We start from the raw sequence: 18,860 nt of genomic DNA on the forward strand, positions 1-18,860 counted from the left end.
CAATATCAGTTTTGGGGTTCTTGTTCAATCAAATAACATGTTGAACTTTTCAAGGTGTACCAATTGGTACCTGTATCTGCTCCCCATAGATTTGGACTTTAAACCAAACTTTTTAATGGCTTGTCCTTGGTTTCACATCATAATAGACTTCATGACAAGTCAAACACTTGCAGAACCTTAACTTTTGTGGCATCAATCCAATGTGGATATAGGAATCTGTATATCTGTAGGTATTTTATGAGCCTTTTAATCCTGGCCTCAAATGGTAATACTTTCAACTCAGAATCAGTGTTTGAGCAAAAGTGTATTAAGAAGGCAGTAGTCCTACATGTAACTTCAGCCCATGCCTTGCATAGCAAGATGGGTGTAGTTTATACACACAAGATCTATTCACTTTGGGAAAGAAACAGATTTATTTCTTCAATTTATAATGTACATGAATCCCTTACTGGTAGAATTCACTGCCTCTACATTTCTGGGCATACCATAAAATGAGATCTAATATTATTCATTGATTATACTTCCAAAATAGGACTAGAAAACTCTAATCCTCTTTTGCTTGGATGTCTGAAAAAATATCTCTGGCCTCATCTATCTCATAGAGTTATTATGGAGTGTACAATGTTGTTTCATGACAAAGAAACCATTTCATAAATCATTGAATATAAGAGGAGATCATATACAAATCTTGCTATCCTGATTTGGGTATGGTAGAGGATTACTGAAGATGAAGTTGGAATCACTTTTGGTGTGGCTTCCCAGTATTTGATTATGGGAGAACATAAGAATTGTGACTACTGTAAGCACTCTGCAGCATCATGTTATCCTAAAATGTTCTTTAGAAGACCAAAAGGGGATAATTTACAATTAACTATATTATAAAATCAGGATAGAGGTCTGCTTCATTCTCAGTTGTATTACACTCTTAGTTGTTGTCCATATTTGCTAACTGATTTGCTTCCAACATACTTAGTTTCCACCATCTGTAGGGTTATCAGCAAACAGATGCCAAATACCATGAGCATTCATTTTCTGTGTCTTGTGGGTGCTTCTCCCATCTCATCCTTGCTCTCATAGCCCATGCATTTTAATATGCAAACACTCCTAGGAATTGATGTTTGTTGTACCTGTAAAATGCTGTTTTTATCTCTTTTTTGTTTGCACATTGTAATTATAACTTGCTATTTCTATAGACATTCAAGACTACACACATAGTATCCCTTTGATGTTATTTTCACATGACTCCATGATGTATATGACCTGAGATACCATGATTAGCCTAAGTCATCTAGTGATGTCATCATGGCTGAGTGAAGACTTGAGCTAGAGCTTTCCAAAATCCAACTAAATGGTCTTCAAGTTCGGGAGTAAGCAGTATGAGGGCAATAGGTTGCAATAATTCCATACTTTTTTTCTGAAGCCTGAAGAGATTCTATTGTTGAATGTATGTGATCAGATTTTCTTATGTACAGAAAAAGGATAATAAGAGCTGTCTCAAATCCCCATGTTGTTGCCATTCATACAATAACATGGGATTATCTTTATTGATGGCGATCATTGAAATTATTGAAACCCTGTTTAAAAAATAATTGCCTTTACTACTTTAACCCAAAGGTGCTTTTTTCAAGCGACACCTGGACTTTCTGGTTTTTCTTTGAAGACATTTTGCTTCTCAATCAAGAAGCTTCTTCAGCAAAGCAAAATGTCTTCAAAGAAAAACCCGAAAGTCCAGTTGCTTCTTGAAAAAAGCACCTTTGGGACAACCATGACCTGGATGACTGAGAATCTCCATAGACTTTACTACTTTAAGTACAACACTATTATTTTTCATATGTTCTTAAAAATAGATATGTTCAAAGTTAAAGCATATGATGCACAGTGGAGATCTGCTGCACATATAATCTAAACATAATCACTTTTAACTAACAGAAAGCATTTATTAATAATAAAAGATGTATTGATAACTGGATAAAGAGAATCAGATGTCAAACAAATAATAGTCAGTAAAACATTATTGATCATACCTGGCAAATGCACTGAGTTATTGTTATGATATGAAAAAGAATAGAAATCTTTCAATTTAGTGCCAAACTTTCCACAGAATGGTCTTTCTGGAGAGGAGGGGGCAGGGAGGGAGGAGACAATAACATCCTTTTCTTGTTTCAATCCTTTTTACAATCTCTTCAATATAAGTAGTATTGTTTCATGTATTTCCCCTCAATCCTTACTAAGATTTCTTTCACTGGAGAGAATAATCTTCCCTTCCTCCCTCCCACCCTTCCTTCATCATTTAGATTCAGTGAATGAAAACATTTCACCGAAATGCATGTGGGATAGGTCTCATTCAATTTATGTATTTATCTCCATAACTTTTCCACTTAAAGCAACATCAGTCTCTTCCATGGAGTTTTATACAATTTGACATCAGGAGGGGGGCATCTCTATAATTTACATCTTAATCTGCTTTCCCACAAATATAATAACAGTCTTGTGACAACATAACCTACGTATCAATGGCTCTCATATTCTAACTAATTGATGTCTTCTCTACAGGAATGTTTGCGCAGAATTTTAAGTTGCTGTTTAAAATACATACTGTATAAAATGGAGTATGAATTTTTAATCCAGAATAATTTTCTGACTACAAACTTAGATTATGTGTGTGTGTGGGAGCAGCTACCCAAACCACACACATAGAATTTGGAAATTGCCTAGATTTGTTATAGACCTCAAACCAGTAAGTCATAGTAATATTTTGTCATTAACATCTGTAATGAAGTGCACACTTAAGGCTTCCATGCAGGAAGATCTGTTGATTTAGAACCTCTAGCTCCTGAAAGGAGAAATTCTAATATACTTTCTGCACAATACCTGTTGTGGTCTCAATATGTGGGTTGGGGGAAGCTGTCCATACTTATTGCCACTACAATACAAGTTTAATTCAGGGACACATTTCCTTCCTTCCTTCCTTCCTTCCTTCCTCCCTCCCTCCCTCCCTCCCTTCCTTCCTTCTGAAGGAAAATCCATCTGGTTCAATTCCAAGTGGAAAAAAGACACTGGAAACCTGAAGGCTAATTGGAAAGAAAGATTATGTTTATTGGTGAACAGAACCACCAGGGTTTGTGGTTCTGGGGCAGCTGACCATTAGGTTTAATGAGTACATGGATTTTTATAAATTTCAGAGATGCTGCTAGGGGAGTGTTGTGCAATGTCTGAAATGCTCTTAGGAGATTGTGCAATGTAGTAAGCTCTGTGTCTTCTGCTAAATGTTAGTTGGTTAATTCTATTATGTCCTGAAGGATCATGTCCTGTTCTTCTTAATCACATCACCCTGGAGCTGAAGATATTTTGTTTTGTAGGTAGGCTGGCCCAATCTTTCTTAATGGGCACAAAATATCTGCCAGGCTTAAGAAAGACTGAGTCTGCTTTCTGTCTTTAAGATCATGTTTCTCCATTTCTCCCTTTGGGGAAATATAATATTCTGCTTCTTTTAATATTCCCAAAAATATTTCATTCTTCTGGGTGGGAGGGGCCTCCAACCAGTACCTGCTTGCTCCCTCCCTCCCTCCCTCCCTTTCTCAAGAAACTGCTTATATTTTTATACTGGTATAGAAGAATAATAAGTGAGAAGGAAATTGGCATTCTTGCCAGAAGCAACAGATCCTATATACATACATGCATACACTCATACACATAAAGAGAGAATAAAACAGTAGCAATAATACCAGGTAAGATAGGTATGTAGCTAGGCAGTCACACCAGACAAATTTATGACAGACAATCTTACAGAAAGTTTGTCACATTTTTAACTAGTGCAATTTTGAATATGAGAGATGGTAAACTACCATTTAAAATTATTCATATAAATGACTATAAGGGCACGTATGTGCATACTTATTTGTGACTTTTATAGCTTCCCTTATTTCCATTGTGACATTTTCTTACTTTGTTAAGTTGAAATATCACTGGCAATTTAAAATATCAGTCTTGCTAAGCAGGGATTGGTTTTCTAAGAGCCAGTGGCTGTGCACCATTTAGAAATGTAAGAATGTACAGCCTGGGAATTTCAGCTGATTTGTGTAAACTTGTTTTTCACTGAGGTCCTAGCTATTTATAGGTACACTCTAGACTTTAATATGAAAAGTTGTAATACTGCCTAAAGGCATAAACAATGTTTGAAATGCATTTGAACACTGTTGGCCATGAATTATAAGTATGCTGTTACTTTGTGCAAGCAAACCAGTCACCAGGGTTCCCATCTCTTGTGTGTGTGTGTGTGTTTTGCAATGTAGTGAGAGCACTGTTTTGGCCTGCTTTGGAATTCCATCTTTCCAGAAGAAGCACAAAGCAATTAGAATTTCAAAATTGAAGAAACTACAAGGCAGCTCGGCTTCATTTTCAAGGCATTAATCTGTAGAGATGTGTTTGGTCAAAAAGAAAGAAGAAAATAAGCTTTCTCCTACTCCTTGTAGCAAAAAGTATATTTCAGCCTCAATGATTCTTATTCTTTAATGTTTGCTTTGCAATGTTAATTTATCCATGGCCTTAAGTAAATTCATTACTAAAAAGAGATAAGTGTGGGGAATCAGACCATGAAAAATGTGTATTCATTCAATAGAGACTGATAACCTTACTTTTATAATTTAGTCAACTCCTACTGATTTTAGCATAACTAGAATTCAGCCAAAGTTTTGATGATCACACAAACTCAAAGAGATAAAAAGGCCACAGAAAAGATCTTTGCTGTAAATAGAAAGCCAGAAGAAATGAGATAAGAGGTTTCTTAGGAAAAAAAAGCCATATAGGAGATAGATAGATGGATGGATGGATGGATGGATGGATGGATGGATGGATGGATGGATAGATAGATAGATAGATAGATAGATAGATAGATAGATAGATAGATAGATAGATAGATAGATAGATACATAGACAGACAGACAGACAGGTGTGTGTGTGTGTGTGTGTGTGTGTGTGTGTGTGTGTCAGTGGTGGGTTCTGGATTCCATTGCAACTGGTACGGTGCAATGGGGCCCAGCATCCCCCACATGTATGTGTGCAGCATGTGTGCACATGTGTGCAGTGCACGCATACGTCCTTACCTCCGTGACGCTTCCATGATGCCTCCGTGACGCCTCCGTGATGCCTCCGCAATGTTCCAACTGTTCGGTGGAGCGCCACATAGCCGCTTCCATGTACATGCACGGAAGCGCGGAAGAGCTCAAATACAGGTAAGGACCTCGGGTGCGTGGGTGGGCCCTCCAGAACACCGTACCAGACCAGTACCTGGTACACTGGTAAGACTGTACCGGGGCGTACCACCTGCAACCCACCACTGGTGTGTGTGTGTGTGTGTGTGTGTGTTTCAAGCATCGAGGCTAGGCAACCCAACAAATGGACCCTTGCCCCCTAACCAATATTGCCAATAAAAATATAAAAAGTTGTTAAATGCCCTTCCTTTCAAGGATATGGCATCACCAATAAGATTCTGAAACATTTTTACTTCCTACTGTCTGAGCACCTTGATCTGTTTGCATGAAAGCCATTGGAAAGGCCAAGTAGAAAGTCACTGTTTTTAGATGAAATAAAAGAGTAAACAGCAGTGGTTGTCAAAAAGAGAATCTCTGATTCAACTGTACAGAGATTCCACAAGGAAAAGTGTAAAATGTAAAGAACAATCCTGGAATATCGTTTGCCAGGGCCCATCAACTGCAGCAGCTAGCATGTCTAATTATTGCTGGCTTCCCTTTTGGGATTTTATTCTAACAAAAGACACTGGTTCTAACTTAAGGGGATAATTACCAGTTTCTCTCTCTGTGATAGCTTTATACGTGTGAAAATGCAAAAGATGAAAATGTGCTAACCAAATTCATCCAGTCAATTTCCAATTCTAAGTTCCTTTATGAATTCCTGGCAGAAATGCTATGAAAGAAAATAGGAATGCTGCTATAAGATATGAAAACAATGCTGATTTATCTCATCATTGGCATTAGAACCAGTGATTACATTTCTGCTGTACTGGATTGGTAGGAGAAGAAATTCCAATCTCATTACCCTGATTACTACACCATGCATCTTTTCTCCCAATTCCTTTGTCATCTTTAATTAAGCCTGATTCTTTCCATGACTTATTCAATACATGGTTGTGAGACAAACCTATTTAAAGTCTAAAATAGGGTAAGATTCTTGGCATTTCAAAATGAGTCCTCTATTAGGCTGCATCAGAAAGGGAGAGGTAATAACACACTGCTTAACATTTTCTACATTAAAAAATTAATCTTATTAACATTATATTAATATAAAGTTTTAGATCCTAGAATTGTAGATAATGTATAGGTCATCTAATCCAACTCACTGTTCAATGAAGGGTGATCTAATTCAACTCACTACTCAGTTGCAGAATATGATATTTGGCTATTTAGCATCTGTTGGGAGGCCTCAAGGAAATGAGCATATACCAACACTGTTAGTATTGGGTTAGTCAAATACTGCTTAAGGGTGGGATGTAAACCTAAGGACTTTTGATTTCAGTGCAAATACAGTGGCACAATCCATTATATGGGACTCTTCTGTGTATGGAGAGTTTGATATTATATGTCATTCACTTTTCAGACATTTACACAACACTACGTAGGAAAAAAATGTATTCTCCCAAAAGATATATTGCTAAAGTTTTATATTATATAGCTGAAAGCTACAGTTGACCATAAATCAACTCATGTCTACATGAACAGACCATGTTTTTTTTTTCCCCTGGCAGCAGGGTAGAAGAGTATTGCCACTGACCATTTGGGATATTTGGGAAATTTTGAAATCCCAGTCTAGTTTAAAGTTATAAAATTCCAGGGAAATTTTCCATATAAAACTTAATTAAGCCTATATTTACTTATCTTTGAAATCCAGAAATGTCAGCCAGGTCCTATACCTATCAAAATACTATATGCATATTTACAATAGGATTAGTTTTGTTTTTAAAAGCTAACATTAATGAAGCATTATAAAAAACTCTAAATATTAGAGGGAAAGTTGTAAATGAGAAAGCATAAAGATTTTCAAATGTGTGTAAAAGTTATACATAAACAAAATCACATGAAACTGAATGACTGATTGAAACTGATCCTCAGTCTCATATTGACCTAATATACTATGAGGTAACGAGGAAGAATTGCCAATTACTTATCAGGCTTCTTATATTAAGAAATAAACCAATTATGATGAATAATATTTCTCTTGGGGATCAGGTTGAAATAGGTGAGTTTGTTTGCAATGAATGTACTGAAGGGAAACCAATCCTTTCATTCTTTACTAGTTACAAGTTATAACTTTTATAATGAATTGAATTTGTGCACTGAAGCAAGTGCAGCAAAGCTTATCAATTGCAACTAACAGACTGCTAGCTGAATGCTACGTAATTGTGCAAGCAAAGCAGATCTTGCCATGAAACAGTGCACAAATGTTTAGGAGAGAAAATATGCAAGAATACAAGGGCCAGTTAAAGCATGCACAGACATGGCTTGAACCATATATTGGCAGGCTGGACTCACAGATAAAGGTTCCAAAATCATTCTTTCTGCATTTAATGTATTTATAGGGTTTGTCTTATTCTGTTAAAACAACAGCATAGGGTCTGATTAATTGAAGGACCTTCTGTCTCCCATAGTATCTGCCCAGCCAATTCAGTCTGGCAGGGTTGACATACTCTGGGTTCCTTTGATTGATAATGCCATCTATCATGTTTCTCAAAGTACGTCTTCCCTATAGCAGTGCTTGCTCTCTGCAGTGAGGTTCCCTTCTCAATACAAATAACCCCCCACCTTGCTGGTGTTTCAAAAGGCCTTGAAGGACTGGCCATTTGCCCAGGCCTTTGGCATGGATGAATAAAGCCTGTTTTTAATCTGGGTAGTTTTTCTTTTTTCCCATCCAGTTTTATCTGCCCTTCTCTTTGCTTCATTGCTTTAAAGAATTTGTGTATTATTTTAATTTAATACCTTTATTAACTTTTTAAAAACAAAACAGTCTGTAATCTTTAAACAATTTTTTTTAAAAAAAATGCATTAACTTTCTCCACCAGATATTTTCGTTAAAGTGACCATAGGGCTATAATATTAGCAAAATTATTTTGTCACTGATCAAGTATTGTGTAGTCTTGCATTCACAAGAAAAGGATCAAGATGCTAAGGGAAAGTGATTTGCAGTCCCAAGGCATTTCTACCTTACAAATTGAATAAAGGACGTTCAAATTAAATGAATGAACTAAGAAGGAAAAGACAAAGTATCTCCTTTTCTATTTATATTTTTTTGCTTTTTAATTAATAAAAAGAAAAGAGCAAAACATAAAGGGATGGACAAGCACTGTCAAAAAGGACAAAAAAGTGATAAAATTGTTCTAACAAAATAGTGGAAGACAAAGAAAAATATATGTCATTATAGCAATAAACAGTTACAATTATATACTCTCTCTCTCTAATATAATTTCCAAGATGAATATATTTCTAATGCATTTATGTTACTTTTTAAAAAATCCAATAGATTCTTTATCAATGCCACATATTTCTTTGTATTTCCCTATACAAAGTCTCCATCTGTAGGTAATCTACTCATAAGTGGCAACTGCAATCAGGTCTTCAATCAATTGAATAAACGGGGCCATACATTTATTTTTCCAGAGCTGAGGTATCAGACTTTTAACCATAGTAAGGGCACAGAGAATCCACTTACATTGTCCAGCTGTCAAATTCCATATAGTCCGTATATAGTTCAAAAGAACATTATCCTCTGAAAATTGTAGCTTTTGTTGCACAATCATATTTATATAATCTTCCTCTCCAAAGTTGGTAAGTATAGGATATTGTAGAAACATATGTTTTAAAGAAGCATTATCCTTATCATATCTCCAACGAAGTGCTGCTTCTGACAGTCCTTTTCCACACAAACCTATTTAATAGGTTTGTGTGGATAAATTCAATAAATTCTAAGCATTTGTTGTTGTTGTTGTTGTTGTTGCATTAGTTGTAGTTTGAGGCTTATTGATACTCTTCTATAAAGGTTAAGACACTCTCACATTATTTAGGCAGTATAGAGAACCTTTAGTTCTTTATTCCACTTATTCCACTCATTTCTTAATATCTGCATATAAAATTTATTGATCATATAAAAACAAATTGTAGGGTGTTTTTTTATTTATTTTTTAGTTTTAAACAATTTAACAAATTGTTATAGTGGGAGCTGAAAATGCTGCTGATCCAAACAATGTTAATGAATATAACAATTATCATAAATATATAAATATCAATTATATCTGAAGGATTACAGTTCTCTCTTAATAGCAATAGCACTTAGACTTATATTCCACTTCACACTGTCTCTATAAACATTTTACAGAGTCAGCATATTGCCGCCAACAATCTGGGACCTCATTTTACTAACTTCGGAAGGACGGAAGGCTGAGTCAACCTTGAGCTGGTCAGAATCACACTCCAGACAGTGGACAGAGATAGCCTACAATATTGCACTCTATTCACTGCAACACCTAATATAAGTATGTTAAAAAAAATTAACTTCACATCTATCGATTGATCTAAAGTTAAGACCAACTGACATATTTTATTCTTATCATCTTATGATTTACCAATAATATCACAGAATCTCTGCCATAGTAACATACATCATTAAATCCCTTGATTAGGAAAAAAAAAGTTGTTTTTTTTCCAAAAACAGGTAGATGGCCTATTCATCTGGAATCATATCATTTTTCCAATGTCTTAATATAAATTTGTAAACTACCTGGAGTTACTAGGAGTTGGCTGGCATATAAATTTAAATAATAAGAATAATCTGAATTTGGTTGGCACAACTGTTATTAAAATGATAGCAGTTATTGAGAAACAATAAATTAAGTCACTGTTGTCACTTGCTTTCCTCTATTAGCTATTTTTTGAGATTATATTTTTTTAGATAATGAAAGTTTTGGATCATCACCAATAAAGAACTCATCTTGCTAGTTCAAATCATTCACTGACCTTCCCAGAAATAAGGTTCTCTCCAGGTTACTGCACAACCATTCCATGACATCTGGAATTATATCATCAGAAGATAAGATTGTGAAGCAGCTGAGGAACGTACAGTATATTAGTGATAAATGCATTATGTTCAAAAATCCTTCTATATTAAAAACTAAAAAAAAAACCCAACATTACTTGATAAAGGGAACAAAATCATGTCAGACCAGTGCAACTCAAAAGTTTTCTCCTTGTTACTTTCAGGTGACCAGCTGGCTGTGACATGAAAGACTTCTGAATGAAATATTCTTAGCACAGAAATTCATACCAGTTCCTGATAATTTAAACCAGGAGAGGGTTTCTGCCAGCATTACTACTGGTTTGTTCTGTGCATATGCGCAGTTACCTATAAATAGGTCGGTGCATGTGCAGAACATTTAAAAAGGCCAAAAATTATGTTGTGATGACCAGGGAACTGGTTCCGGGGCATGGCAAGCATGCCATCCCTACTAATTCAGAGACCCAGTCACCATTTACACTACCAGTTGTACCAGACCGGTGCAAACCAGTAGGAACTCACCACTGGTTGAAAACCTTTTTGTTAAAAAAAAAAAGACAGAAGGAAACCATGCAGCATATTTATTGGATTTCTATGTCCTCCCTCCTTCCACCCCACCACAATATGCAATCTGAGTGCTTTCTCAGTAGCTTTAAGAAGATGTTCTGCTGTAGCAGCAGTGATATATGTGTAATAAATTTCTTTATTACACCAGTGCAATAAGGCTTGGCTAACCAGGGATGTTATATAATTATCCAGCTTTGCTAAACTGTGAAAAAATTCTACAGCACAATTCTGCACATAATTTCTTTGAAAATAAATCTCCTTGACATCAATGGAACATATACATTAGAAAGTCTGCATAGGTTTCTTGTTTCCTATATACTTGGAAATGGAATTCACTATTTTCATGGGCATATACTGTATTCTCCATTCAGTGACGTGTGGTGAGGATTATGGTTGGTGAGGCAAGAGCGCGGCAGCGGCGAAAACGTCCCACCATTGCCATGCTCCGCTGCCTTGCCCCTGCCTCCTCCATCCCCACCACTGTGTTCAACAGGTGTCTCGCATTTATGGTGGACATAAATGCAAGACGCCTGTCGGACACAGCGGTGGGGACGGAGGAGGCAAAGAAAGGGGAGAGGAGGAGGAGGAAAGGGATAGGGGAGCAGGATGGTGCTCCTGGTGGGGGGGAGAGGAGAAAGAGAAGGGGGGCACAGCAGGCAAAAGAAAGAAAGCGCCAGCCCGCCAGCAGACGCGGATAAAAGACCTGCTTCTGCTGGTTGCCCCTCTCTTCTCAAACAAGGCTGCCCTCCCTGCCTCTGCCCCTTCCCTCTTTTATCAAAAAAACGCTCTCTCAAATTGAGAGAGAGTTTGTTTGAGTGAAGTGAATAAAGAAACACATGCGCGTGCACACACACACACACACACACACACACAAATTACTCACAATAAAAAATTACTTACAAATTAAATTACAATAATTCTGAATTCCTCCCCACTCCCTCCATCCAACCCACATACCTTTTCCAGCTGTGTCACAGAGGATTTCAACTCTCCTCTTGTCCGCCATTTTTCACCTTTTAACTCTTGCTTAACTCTGCTCAAGTGATCATAACGATAGTCTAAAGGAGGCACGTGGTTCTCTCGCCTCCTCCTGCAGTTAAGCACTAAGCAGAGTCATCCACTGAGCCTCCTTTAGACTATCGTTATGATCACTTGACTCTGGCAGCAACCACCTCTGCCTTTTTCCTTTTAATTTTTCTTTTCATCATGACAGTGCTGAGGCCCTGCTTCCCCTGACTGCACGTCCCTGTCTCCATTGTAGCTTCTGAATTCTACATATGATTTCTAGGGCTATGTAATATTTGATGGGTAATAGGTCTATATACTATACACATCAAACGCAGACACAGATACATATACAGATAGATAGATACAGATATACATAGACACACAAACACTGATACACACTTACACATTCCTTGAGTTTGGGGCACATATTTGTGCAAAATGCCAGGAAAGAAATGTATTACTACTTTGCTTCAGCAAAGTGGAATGCATTGCTTTCCTGCATTCTTTTTATTTAGTCCTACCATCTAACTTGGTGTGCCTGTATTTAATTTTAGGTAAAACCAGGGGAAAGTAGAAAAATGTAGAAAAGATATGAGTGAAATATTGAAATCCTTGGGAAGAAAAGCCTCTGAATTTAGGAGTGTTTTATCTATAGTGCTTTTATGTCAAATATACTCAATATACAGCAATCCTGTGCCTATTAAAATAGGTGCATTCGTGATTTACTAACTAATCTTGCTGTTAATCCTGTAGAATCATCTCCAGGAATAAATGTTAGGTTCCCATGCTAGTTTCCTGATCATTAAAACATAGAAACAAATGAAAACTTGTACTTGCATTATTGCAGTCATTTGGAGAGGATACAAAGTAAATTTTCCATGCATTAATTTTCATTCTTCTTCTCTGGTGACATTGTACTGCAAATTAGGGCATACAAAACCTTTGCCAGATCAAGGAGGAACCAACGTTGCAACGATACGGATGTGCGGTCTTGATGCTCCGAGACCGTAGCCAATACTTTTGCCGCTGGGTGGTCCAATCGGACCTAAACCATCCCGTAGAGATGGTGAACAGGAAGAATACCTCTTGCTGATCTCAGGGACATCGCAAAGTCCCTGATCAATCCAAGAGAAGTTCTTCAAGCTGGCGACAAATAGGCTGATGAAGTCAGGGCAGCTCCAAAATGGAACGATACGGAAAGAGAAAGTGTTTCCAGTTGGTGAGGAATATTTACCGTTTTAAAGAGACTGCCTATTAAAAAAACCTTAAAATTAATTTAAATTGGAGAACAGAAGAAATAAGCAGCAGAATTAAGTTTGGAATGGTTTTGGACAGTGGGTTCTCTTACTTTTAAAATGTTATGTTCATGGATGGAATTTATGCAATGAATTAAGTTTTCTTCTATTTTTTTTCTTTTATTATTCTTTGTAACCTATAGACTAAAATTCTCTTCTTTCATTCAAGAATTGGACTTTTTTAAAACTTGAAATACAAAAAAGATACAAAAAGAAACAAAGACAATTGCAGCAATAACACTGCTACTCTGAGGCTGGAGGTTTGTGTATTGGAAAAGAAACACTCTTACTTTTTTCATTGATTATCCTGGCTTGGCACTCCAAGGTCTCACTGCTTGTTTATAGAGAGTGATAAGAAGAAAAGCATACAGATGTCCCTTTGAATTATATATTTAACCAGAGAAAAGTGAAAATAAAACTTTATTGTGAATGTATGCTTAATCTTGTTAAAACTTTCCAAGCTAGAGCAGCAGTGTTTGTTAGCTGGAGATAATGGCATAATTTCAACAGCAGAAAGAACTTTAAGTCTGCAAAAGATATTCTTAGAAATACAGAAATTATCAAACACATTTGAGAGGATAGAGAAGAAGTTGGAAGACTTAGAGCATCTAACAGTAAAATATGAAGAAGAAGTTGGAGATGTTTATCAAGTGGAAAAAGTGGTTGTTAGAATCCTAAAAATTGAAGAGGAAAATGACTACAAAGAAATTAAATTTGCTGATATTTATGGTGATTGGTTTGTCTCTGAAAATGGAGAGAGTGGAATGCTGAAAGAGGAATTAAATGGAGGGGAACTCTTCCCCAGATGGCAAGACACAAAAGAAGAAAAAACAAAAGAATTTATGGATTTAAAGAGAGAAATTTTATTAGCAACATCATTGATAACACTACCGACAATCAAAAATAAGCTGATTAAGGAAACAGAAAAAGGGCTTCAAAATTACATGAGAGATTTTATAAGCAAGGAGTTGCTAAGAGGAGTCCATACAAATTTGATTAAGGAGATAATTAGAGGACTGACACCACAAATGGCAGAAGAGATGAGGCTGTTTTGCTACTGGAAAGATACAGGTTGATAGATGGAAGAGTATAATTTAAAACTAGTTAAACTTAGTGAAATTTAGTGACAATAGATACACTTACATAAATTATTGATAATGATAATAATGTATACAATGTATAGTGTTATGATAAGTAATAATTGGATATGAATATTGAATGGTACCCATGAAAGGAAGATTAGAAATCCTTTTGGATTATATATAAAGGTTAATAAAAAAAGAACTTAGATACAGTTACGTAAGTCTTGATTATTAGGGGGAAAGTGTTATGATACAGGATATAGTCAAATAAAGGAGGGGTAATGATAACAATGTATATATACATTTATATAGTTGATAAAGGAGGAGAGCCTGTGGCCTAGTGCTAACACATCTGCCTAATATGTAATACAGCCCAGGTTCAAATCCCAGTAAGGGTATGGCTAGCTGATGAGAGCTAAATAGCTTGAAATAGATCTATACTAGACTCCCTTTATTTATTTAGGTGTGTGTGTGTGTGTGTGTGTGTGTGTGTGTGTGTGTGTGTGTGTACAACATAAGGAAACTGGATGTAAATTGTAAACAGTGATTTGGAAAGGAGGATTAGAAAATTTTGTTATTATGGATGTTTAGCTAGAATAGGACATAAGGATTCAGTGTTATTGGAGGATTTTAGAAATAGTAAATGAAATGCCAGTATATGGTTATGTATTAAATCTTGGTATATTTTATGATGAAGGATGTTTTAAACAATTATAGTCAAATGAAAATGGAGGTATGATGATGGTAACATGTATAAATATCTGAGTTAAAATACTTGAGTTAATATGAATTATGCTTGATGACTGTGGAAGAGATGCATGAAAGCCTTTTGTAACCAACTGATACACTTTCTACAGTATGTAAAGAAGGAAGATTTTATGTGTTGTATTTGTTTTGGGAAAAAAATATTTTTTAAAAACCTTTGCCAGACCAATTCTTGAATACAATTCATCTGCCTAGAATCCACGCTGTATATCGGACATTAATATAATTGAACAGGTCCAGATGTATTTCATGAGAAGAGTACTCTACTCATCTGCTCACAATAGAATCTTTTATGCCACCAGGCTCAAAATTTTGGGCTTGGACAACCTGGAACTATGCTGTCTAAGCTCTGACCTAAGCATAGTACATAAAATTGTCTGCTGCCATGTCCTACCTGTCAACGACTACTTCAGCTTCAACCTTAACAATGCACAGACAAACAATAGATACAAATTCAAGGTTAACAGTTCCAAACTCAATTGCAGAAAATACGACTTCAGCAACAGAGTGATCAATGTCTGGAATGCCCTACCTGACTCCATTGTTACATCCTCAAACCCCCACACAGCTACAACTTTAAACTGTCTACCACGGATCTCACCCCATTTCTGAGAGGTCTGTAAAGGGGGCATAGATAAGCACACCAGAGTGCTTACTATCCCTGTCCTACCGTCCCCATTTATTTGTACTCATTTCCTTTGTTCATGTCCATGTTTATACTTATACCTGTTATCTTGTACATTTGACAAACTAAATAAAATAAAAATAAAATAAATTTTATAGTAGCACAGTGTGATTTAATAATAGAGACCCACTTGTAGAGTAAATAGCAACATTGCATAGAATCTGCAAGGTTCAGTTTTTTTTTTTCAGTTGAAATATTTTGGAACCTAACAAACTGGGTTTTGCAAATCTGCAGGTTCTTCACTAAAAGTTATGTGTTATGAATTGTAATGGAAGAAGTAGAACTCCCAGAACTGGACACAGGCATCTTCTGTGAAATGACATCAACTTATAAAAAAATTATCTAGGATCATCTCCATCAAATACTGTCAATCCTATTCAGAAAAATGGCATTCATTGGAAGGGAGGATAAAGTTGTTCCATGTTAGTTTGTTAATATAGCTGTACACTCCAAAATCTAAATGCATTTAATTACTGCATTTACCCCTCTGGGGAAAGCACAGAACTTTGGAAATAATTCCGAAAATGTGCTTCACATCAAAAGGGAATATGAGCATAGGAGCTGCCCTCTGAGACTGTCATCAAATCATTGGGAAGATGGGAATGCTGGAAATATTCATATCTCCACATTTTTAACTGTGGTCATTTTTAACCAAATCCTAAACATGGCATAGGTTTTACACATATTCCATTAAAATTAATATGCTTAATATCCTATGATGAAGGAAGGAAGGGAAAGAGGGAGGGAGGCATATTGTAAATTTTCAGAGACTATTATCTCATCTAATATATTTTTAGCTACAGTGAAAGCCTATGCATGATTTTTTTTACTTGTCATCAGTCATATATTCACCTTTTCCTCTACCATCAGTACTCTGTTTCCTATATTCATATTCAGATGCACATCTGAGGAATGTGTATAAGAGAAGAAAACCGAAAGAAAACTCCCATTCTTCAAATATCCATCTGTTTATGTATAGAAGCCTGTATATTTGTAAGTAGTATATCTCCATAGTTCATCTATTCAAGCAAGTTCAGAGCTGCCATTGAAGCATGGGAATGGAGCCAGCAAGTGTGGTCCTCTACACCACAGGTTCAATTTACCTGAAGCAACATAAATAACAGAATATTGGGTAGCCCTCAATCTCTGTGCATTCTATGCTACCTACATATCAGAGGTTGGTTCCTACTGGTTCAGTCCAGTACAGCTAAACCAGTAGTGGTATGGTGGCCTGGGTCACTGGAACTGGTAGCAACCCAGGCCTGTCATGCTCTCAAATCAGTTACCTGGTCGCCACTGCCGCCATCTTTTTTTGAGGGGTTCTGTACATGCGCAGAACAATTTTAATTTTTGTATTGTAGGATTATTGTAGGAAGATCTTTATTCCACTTTAGGCAAAAAATATACATTTGGACTTTGTAGCTCAGTGCAAGAATGAAATTTATTGGACAGGAATGCAGTGAAAATAGTTGAAGGGCATATAAAAGTCAAAATTAAAAGTTACCCTATATTCATTTATGTGATCTGTGGAATGTATGAATCAGGAGTTCAGCTTATTTACTTTAGCACTAATGGAAATGAGTATACCTCTCAACCTTGTCCCTCATATTTCCTTCTATTGAGTCTTCAGTCATCTAATGTTCAAATAAGGATAGCGGCCTATATATCATAACTGCACACATGCTTTAGTTCAGCACAGGTTGATGGACTTATCAGATCTCCATATTGCAGTAGGAATGGGAAGGTCTAAGCAAGCATAGTTGAAAACCTATAGAAAGAGGATTATATGTACAGCCACATTACTTTCAAAATGTAGCTAGCCCAGGAACAGATTGAAAATCTATCTAGAAGTTTCATTGGTTGCAAATGCACGCACACTCACCCAGTATACTACACATATAACAATATTTACTTATAGGAAGCCTATAAATGTGAAATATCCTGGCTTACTAAATGATATGAGACATTAAGTAAATAATATAATAGAAAAAAATCATGGGGCAAATATAAAAATCATTGGTTTTAATCTGAATGAATTTTCATTAGTGTTAAAACAGTATTAAAATGCTAAAAGCTTGCTGGATTCTTTACGGTTCCTTAACTTTGAAATAACTAGCTTTTTGGTCAACATGATAAACTACCTTGTGAGATACATGGTAATAGCAGGCCATCTGGAGATATTCACAGATTAATTTCAAGTAACTGAATTATTATACCTAATGGATATTTATCTCATTATATCGCTTAGGAGCTCAGTAAGTTAATGTTATTTACAAATGATTGCACTGAATATATAAATCATCTGAATATATTATATTTATGACTTTTTCCCTACTCCTATTAGAAAATAAAGCAGGCTTATTGCATATTAAATTCGCATTTTGGCAATCACAGTTTCTGCTATAGATATTTGAAGGCATGACTTAAGCATTTGCATAACAATTCAATTTCTGCTACCTCAATAGTATGCTCTTTTGAATTTAGTGGCATTTACTGCCAGGTCAGTGTTTATATTTATGTGCTGTGTAGGACTGCATCTTTCTAACAATTTTTGTTAGACTGATTTAGGCCGATGCAAAGAAATCGGCAAGTGAAGTTTTATTGGAATAGGCATGTATAAAATTACACTTTTAATTGTGTATTTATTTATTTATTTCTATTTAACTTCTAAAAATGAAGTGTTCTTGACTGTTATCTAGACTGTATGGTTAATAGTTGGAATACTTTTTGTTTTTGTTTCTACTTTCAGGAAGGAATGTAAAGAATGTAAAAACTTATTAACCTCAAATTTTGTTTTCATTAATTGTTTCTGCTGTTAGAATTCTTTTACTGTCTTCTTCCTGTCCTCTTCTTTTTACCTTAAAATTAAGTTCAGATCACAAATTAAGAAGCTTTACTGGTCCTCCCAAATTAGTATCCTCTAACTTAAAAACTATTTTTTTACAGTTTCTCAGCTATATCAGATATCTGATTTTTTATTATTAGGATCTTGCTTATGAAAAATATCACTGATGTACAGCTGGCTTCTGATATTCCAAATACTTTTGATGTGACAGAGATAAAAGTTGGTTCCTATTGCAAACCCTTCTCCATCTGTAGCATACTTTAAACCTGCAAAGAATAGTACAATGAGGCCTCATGTCGCCAGAGACATTTTGTCTGAAGTATGTAGAAGAAATTAAACCTATTCCTGATTAGTAGGAAATTATAATGCAGGCTTCACTATGACTGGGGAAACTCAGATTCAAATCTCAGTTCAGTCATGAATCTCACAATGTGATTTGGACTAGCCATTAGTTCTTTGCTTAATGAGTCTCAAAGTGTAAGAACAGGATTAGGGTGGAAATTTATGCAAGTTGCCTTAGCTTTTGAAGGAAATGAAAGCTATCACTGGAATGGAAT

The sequence above is a fragment of the Thamnophis elegans genome, chromosome 2 (assembly GCF_009769535.1).
Source record: "Thamnophis elegans isolate rThaEle1 chromosome 2, rThaEle1.pri, whole genome shotgun sequence".
Lineage (NCBI taxonomy): Eukaryota > Metazoa > Chordata > Lepidosauria > Squamata > Colubridae > Thamnophis > Thamnophis elegans.